Source organism: Phodopus roborovskii, unplaced genomic scaffold, assembly GCF_943737965.1.
Source record: "Phodopus roborovskii unplaced genomic scaffold, PHOROB, whole genome shotgun sequence".
NCBI lineage: Eukaryota > Metazoa > Chordata > Mammalia > Rodentia > Cricetidae > Phodopus > Phodopus roborovskii.
In genome coordinates, this window is record NW_026126480.1 from 20,440,671 (window position 1) to 20,448,475 (window position 7,805).

General features: G+C 34.8%; 1 long non-coding RNA gene across 1 annotated transcript; it reads right to left on the minus strand.

The window, feature by feature from the left end:
* Nucleotides 1-4,422: 4,422 nt before the first annotated feature.
* Nucleotides 4,423-7,363, minus strand: LOC127228205 (uncharacterized). Its single transcript, XR_007835016.1, has 3 exons — nt 7,194-7,363; nt 6,582-6,697; nt 4,423-4,542 (listed from the first exon to the last, which is right to left on the minus strand). It is a non-coding gene; the product is annotated as an uncharacterized LOC127228205 (long non-coding RNA).
* Nucleotides 7,364-7,805: the final 442 nt, after the last annotated feature.

Sequence of the window (7,805 nt, forward strand, 5' to 3'; positions counted from 1 at the left end):
CCAAATAAAAAAGGAATGGTTTGAGTTTTATAAATGACCCATAAGAAACTTTCACCAGTGTATTTACGTGTGGGTATGTCAAGATTAAAATGGAACAATCCTCATTAAGAAATCTAAGTAATTTCAACTATTTGAAATACAGAGATTAAAGATAGGAAGTCCTTTGGGACTGAACACATTTGAGCTTCACTGATTAATAGATAGGCAGGGGCAGTGCCTTCATGATACCATTTAGACCCCACGTAGCTATTCTATGAAGTCAAATGACATTTATTTCTCTTTTTTTTCATTTACATTTCTTTTTGTGTGTGTGGAAGATTTCTCAGATAGTGGCTTTCCTCTGGCTTGAGAGGCTCCTGTGCTCAAGGATGCTGTCTGGAACAATAACCAGAGGGCTTGCAAACAGTAAAGAAAGGGAGACTTGGCAATACTACTAACTTCATTTTTTTTGTAGAACACATAGCCAATTATGAAGGGTAAGAAGTATTTAAACACAGAGGAAAAGAATTTTCTCTTTTGGTATTCAGTTATAAGAGATTAGAGCAACTTAGAAGAAGTAGTGGTGTGGAGTTAAGTCTATCATCCAGCCAGCATCAGATCATCTTTACATGGTAAGAGTCCATTCTCCCTAGTTATCCATATCATAATACAATGGGTCAGATGGGTTGCAGAATACTTGAGTTGGTGTCAAGTTGGACAAGGTCAGCCTTAGAGGTCCAATAGCAGGTAACCGGGTCCCACTTAAGAGACTGAATTTAAATAAAAACCAGACTGACTGCAAAAAAAAAAAAAAAAAATGTTGTTAAGGAAAAGAATATATTTGAAGAGTGAGATATCCTGGAGAGAGAGTTAATGAAGCTCAATAATCACATACGGAGTCTTGATAGGGGATGTCCTTCTGTATGTTGTGAATATGTTTCTCTTATTGGCTGATGAAGTAGCCAGGCAGGCAGTACAGGTGGGGCTCCCAGACAAGGAGAAGGCTGGGAAGAAAGAAGCAGAGAAGAGCCAAAAGGGAGACACCATATAGTAACAGAGGTTGTAATATGCTGGCAGAGCATTACAGGTAAGTCTTGTGGCAATACATAGTTTAATAAAAATGGGCTAATAATTAAGAAAGAGCTAGCCAATAAGAAGCCTGACCAAAAAGTTTATGATTAATATAAATCTCAGTGTATTTATTTGGAACTAAATGGCCGAGGGACCTGGTGGAAAAGAAACTCCATCTTCAGAGTCTTCTAATGACCAGATTTCAGTACAAGACAGATACAGACTTGGCTTTGTATATGCTTCCCAAACTAAGGCATGTTTAACACCAGGTTTGTACATACATTGGACAGCATGTATGGGACATACTTTTAAATACTTAATGTTATTTTACAGATATGTATGTATGTATGTATGTATGTATGTATGTATGTATATATATGTGTGTATATATATATATATATACATCAAAAAATAAAGTTATAAACTAGATGGTCCATTTTAAATGAATTTTTAAAATATGATTTCAAAGAAATGTTCAGATTTTAGGAGGGAACGTTGTGCTGAACTTAGAAAGTCACTGTTTTTCTTTGAAAAGTCTAAAAAGCAATAACAGAAAAGTTATTTGAGAAAGACTAAATTTTGCTATTCAGTGTGACCTTGCTCAAGTCCAAGTCTTACAGTATTATTATAAATATTACTTATAAACAACATATTTACTAAGGGTGACTGACAGATAAACAGATGTTTAATAAACTGACACAGGTAAGAGTAGGGGGAGAACCTGAACAGAACTGCTTCATTTTGTCTCATATCAAAATATGTTTTCTGGGTTAGAAAACTACTGAGTCTCTTAGTGAACTGTTAGGTCAAATTTATTGGGAACATTTGATACAGAAGAGAACTTATGCCATACACCTATTCTGGGTCAGAGTCTTGAAATAATTCTCACTTAACTTTCAAAATCACCCTAAAAAGCTAATTTTAAAAATGAATGAACTGATCTTGGTGGTAGAGGTGCATACTTTTAATCCCAGCATCGGGGAGGCAGAGGCAGAAGGATCTTTGGAGTTTGAAGGTCAGCCTAGTCTACAGAGCAAATTCCAGGACAGCCAAATTTACAGAGAAACACTGCCAAAACACCCACCCCCAAAAAATAAATAAAAAAGAGTTAATGGCAATTTAGCAAAGTTCAGAATGCTGTAGTCAAACATCTAGTTAAGTAATAGAATGAACATTTGAGCCCAAGTCATTTTACTACAATTTGCCAAAACAGGAGAACAAATGTTTCAGTAATTAAGATTAAATAATGACTATTTGTAGCTCTTGAATACAGGAACAACACAAAATATTTAACAGAATTGGCTACCAATCTTGTATGACATGGGAAAAAAAGTTCAGAAACAGCAAGTCAACAGGGAATATTTTTATAGTATTCCAAGAATAAATAAATAGCATTAATAAATTAAATAAATTAGTTATCCAAGTATTTTACACAAAAATACCATTAATTTTGGTTAAAGTGCAATGGAATTTGTAATAATCTAAGAAGTAATAATACTTCAGAAACATCTGAAGTATTCTTTGTTATTTCTTACTCCCTCCTTCTGAGTATATTAAAATGTTAGGTCATCCCTCAATGACTTCTGCAGAATTCTCTTGAATTCTAGCTAACACAGTATCTGAGTCACAGCCCAAAAACCCAAACATGATATACTCATATCAACCAGTGAAGTAAGAAATCTCTGTTTGCACTTTTTGTTGGTTCTCCTTTACTATCCTCATCCTTTCCTTTTTACTGAACTTTAGTAAAGAATTTTGCCAGATAATGAAGGTAGAGATCTGGGTAAACCCTCTAAAAGATCAGCCCAGTAACATTTGAAATCACAAGACACACACACACACTCTGTTTCTGTCTCTGTCTCTGTCTCTGTCTCTCTCTCTCTCTCTCACACACACACACACAATACAACAGGAGAAAATCGGGTTAAAACTGAAATATATAAAAAAAAGCATCATGACAAATTAAGGCATAGTATTGAAAAGTAAGTAGGAGTCACCAAGAAATAAGATGTGGATGACTGAGATTTTGAGATCTGAAAGCATGAAACTGCTATTTTTTAGGGAATGGAAAGACATTCCATAGAACTGGAAGGTTGCAGGACAAGCATGAACAGAAAAAAATGTAAGCACCCTAATGTGCTACATCAAGTAAGAAACTAGAACTTTATTCTATGGACCATCATTTCCCAGTTGTGACTATAGAACCCTTTGAAATTTACAAAGTGAGAAATAGTAATGATGTTTGAATTTTTGATTCAGTTTCTTAAAATTCCAATACTAGAGATTGAAGTGTAACATCTTTTATTTTCATTTTATATTATCAAGAGACATGCAAAACCCTTCAATTTCAATGAGAACAGTGTTTTTGTGTCTTTTTTTAAAAAATCACCTATTTGTTTAATGTTAGGTGTGATATTGCTAAATTGGATCCACATAGGAGGTGCAGAATCAAGTCTTTTCCTGTATTTTGTTTTTGTTGCAGCATAATATGAAAACCCTGTTTCACATAAGTGCATTGTTGCAAAAGGAAGAAGTACATGAATAGCATGTCTTGTAATGTTTGGATATTCATGAATTAGGCTACTCCAAAAATCATTTAGTGACAGTTCACTGAAATTTTGTTTGGGGTCAGAGATTTAACAGTTATTGTAAATGGATTTCTAACCAAAGCATTATTATCTATCACTTGATCCAGGAAAATATTTCAAAAGAGTAGCTTGCAAACCTCTTAAGTGCTGCACATTAGCACCACAAATATCTTTGTCAACTATAGAAGAATAATTTCAGACACTAAGACATTGAGTGTAGGAAAAAGTCAAAGTTTTCTTCTTCTGTAGATGAGGCCCAAAACTCCAAGTTTCTTAACAATGAAGACATTTTATCAAATACTGTAAACACTGTTATAGTCTTTCCTTGCATTGACAGCTTAACCTCATTTAATTTAGTAAATATGTCAGTAACATATGCAAGTCTTAGCAGCCAAGATGAATTTGTTAAGCAACCAGATAGTCAAAAAGTGGAATCCATAAAAACCAATAGTTAAGGCCGTTCAGAAAGTCTTACAAGAACTTTACCTCGGGAAAGCCACCTTACTTCTATATTCAGAAGTGCTGTGTGCTGAGCACCCATTTCTTCACATAAAATTTTTAGTAACCAGGATTGATGTGGTCGAGCTTGGATGTAATTGATAATGTGTACTGCTTGGTCTAGCACATTTTTCAGAGATGTAGGCATTATTTGAACTGCTAATGCATGTCAATATACTAGGCAGTAACTACTGTTATTTTCTGGAGCTACATATCTTATCAAGGTGACAGCCTCAGCAATATTCCCATCCAGTGCCCTAGAAGGACACTGCAAACATCAACACATTTTTTCCATTCATTCATGTTTCTGCATAAAACTGTTGATGCAGTTGAGTATTTCTTCACCAGTTGCATTACTCTGCAAAGATTCACATATGAGTAGGTCCTCCTCAATAGATTATTAAACCTATAACAAATAAACACAAGCAGCACAGCAAGTCCTGAAACAACAGCTGGTTCATCTAGTTGTAGTGAAAAACCCATCACAAAATTTCAATCTACAAACAAGCTTCTCTTCAATGTCAGCAGCTAGATCTTTAATTTGATGTACTACAGTACTATTTGAGAGTTGTACCAAATTTTTTTTTTTTTTTAACTACACTGTTCATCAAACATCTAATCTTTTGCACAAGGGCTGATAAGCAATTCTCCAATAGTATGAGCCTCTCCACTCAGGGCTATGTGGTAACTTACATTGTATGATGCTTCTGTAGCACTTTCATTATCTGTATTGACAGTCTTAGGTGCTGAAGGTTTACTGTTTTCAGGTCAATCAAGATGCTGCCTGAAAAAGCTGATGTCTTTGTCTTTATATGCAGCGTGTTTACCTTCTAAATGTTTTCGGAGCTTACTAGGAGCAAAAGAGTTATTGAATAAAATCTTCTTATATAATACACACTGAGCATGAGGGGCACCTTGATTTTCAAAGTAAGTAAATCCAAAGGACAAATAACTTTCATCATATTTTCTTCTTTTTATTTTCTTACTAAATGTTGCTATTTTACTGGAATTGAACATAAATTTGACCCTGGAAAGCTTTCCTTCTGGTTTCATAGAAACTGAAGACCGCAATGGTTCATCAACACTTTGTACTATTCCAACCTTTGACTGTCTGATTCTGATATAATTTGGTAATAAAATGATTCTACTTCTTGTTTAAGACGTCCTTGTTTCAGCAAAGGATCCATGGGTAATGAGTTTGTAGTGTAAACCACGGTTAATTTAGATTTAACATAGTATCACAACTGTTTTGAAATTATAAGACAAGAAATAAAGATGAGAGAAGATATATAGCAACACATCAGTTAATTCGTAAATGTTGCCTAGGCATCACTTTGAAGATGGAATATCATTTGTTCTTTTATCAAGTGATCTCTCTTGCGACTTCATGGTGCTCTCAGATATGGCACACCTTTCTTAAAGGTAGATTATCACATACAAATAAAAACTACAGAAATGAGTTTAGTAGTCAAACTTACGTTCAAATCAACTTATATTAAAACTATACAAAAAATTATTGCTAGTATCATTTTTTTCTCAAACTCTGAGAATATTAACATTCTAAATGAACTATCTGGGAACTATTAGACTATGAAATAGTAATGAGTTCATATGTAATATACATTTTTTAAGGACGAGCTCTTTAGAAACATCTTTAGGAACCTTTCCATGGCAAGGGTTGGTAAACACTTTAAGACCATACAGTCAAAATGTTTGCTTGCTTTGTGGTCCATACAGGCTCTGTTTTAATTATTCATCTCTGTAGTTATATAAAACAACAGATGAAAGAGTGGGTGGGTGTTTCAATAAAACTTTATGTACCAAAACAGACTGTGTGGCCTATAATTTACCAACCTTATCTCACAGAATATAGTATCTTAGAATTTCTTTTATGTTTCTGATAACTACTGCCATTAGATGCATTAAATGTTGGTGGTATTATATATCAGAAGCCTCCCTTCAGGGCTGCAACAATTCTAGTAAGCTATATTGAAAACACAATGTTCCAAGACAGAATTCTAGTGGATCTTAAGTATTATGTGTTAACAATAAAGAATAAACTACAGACAAAAAAGGAGATACTACTTCTCTGGATTTAAAAGTGCATATATGTTTACATTATCTTAATTAAGACTTTTAGTAATGCACATTGTTACTAATTACTCTATTGTGCTAGAATAATCCGAATCTTAAGGAAAATATACACTCACTTTAGTAGGTTTTTCTCTCATGTAATAAAAGAAACACAAGAATAATGCAAACTTAAGACTGTCTAGTGAATACTGATTCCTAATAATGAATAGTTTTCTGAATTTTAAATTATATTTGTAAGATACACAGATTGATCCTGTTGATTTTAAACTTCATGTGATTACAAATTAATCCCTATCTTTTCTTTTTAGATCCTCAAATGGTTTTTCTGTTAACAGCTAGTAGGTAAGATACCTGAAACAATGAACACTTCTTTCTGCAATCACTCTCTCCAACATGATAGCTTGAAATGCAGACTCTTCAAAAGAATAAAACTAAGGGATAGGTTGGGAATGGAAGTAACCAGAAGCCTAGAATAAGAAAAGTTAGAATCAGACACTGCAGCAACTATGAACTTCCACCATGAACATCTATCACATTTTAAATAGTCAAATGATTCTTCACTGAAATGCAGCTCCTGGATGTAAACAGAAAGTCCCTAGGAAAGTAAACATGCTGAAATCATCATTCTACTTACTATTCTGGCAATTTTCCTGCTTTGAAATGCTTCCTTACCTACTGACAACACATTAAATTTTGGGGAAAAAAACTTTTAAAAAGTACAGCCCCATTTCAATATCTCTAAAACTAAACTGAATCTGAAATGAAACCATACATGCAAGTGTTACATGACATATGCCATTATGATAACCAGATTCTGTCCCCAATCTGACAACTAATGCTTACTGAGTAACTGTTTATTATTATCCGTGAGCTGTTACTATCTGTGCTCAATTCCTCACAATTGTCAAGAACCTGGAAATGTTAATGACTGCACTTGAGAGAAAGACACAGAGAAATTGTTACCTGCTAGGTCAACACATTTTGTTAGTGAAGAATCAAGAACACTGCCCCAAATGTTTGACTGTACAGCCCATTTGCTTCACCATTACTTGTGAGTTTTCTTCAACTTCTTCTAGTACTAAGAACTGGTATGTGTGTAGAAACAGATTACCAGTGTGTTGCAACTGCCAGAGGCAGCAATCTTAAACTGGGCAGCAGCAGTTATGAGGCCTATTCCTTAGCAGTAGCCTCTTCTTTCAGCCTTGATTTCAATTTGGTTAAAAACAAACAAACAAAACCAAAACAAACAACAACAAAAAACACTTTATGGGACCAATAGTACACCACAAAATTAGGTCCCCTCCCCTTGCTGTCAAGTGGGCACAGAACAAGTAGCATCATTTTCTCAAAACAGCACCCCATGCCTTTCTATTCAGAGGTATTCCCTGCCAGCTCTTGAGGGCAAATAGCTTGTGCTCCCTAGTTTTCAGTACACTCCCTGAAAGGGGAACACTTGGGTCTCCCCTTTGGGTTGAACTGAAAGGCAAGTAGTCTTTTCTCCCTTTGCCTTCACTGTCGGGCTACCGTAGGTGTGAACAATCCCTCCTTAAGGGGCGGGAACACGGGCCAATCACG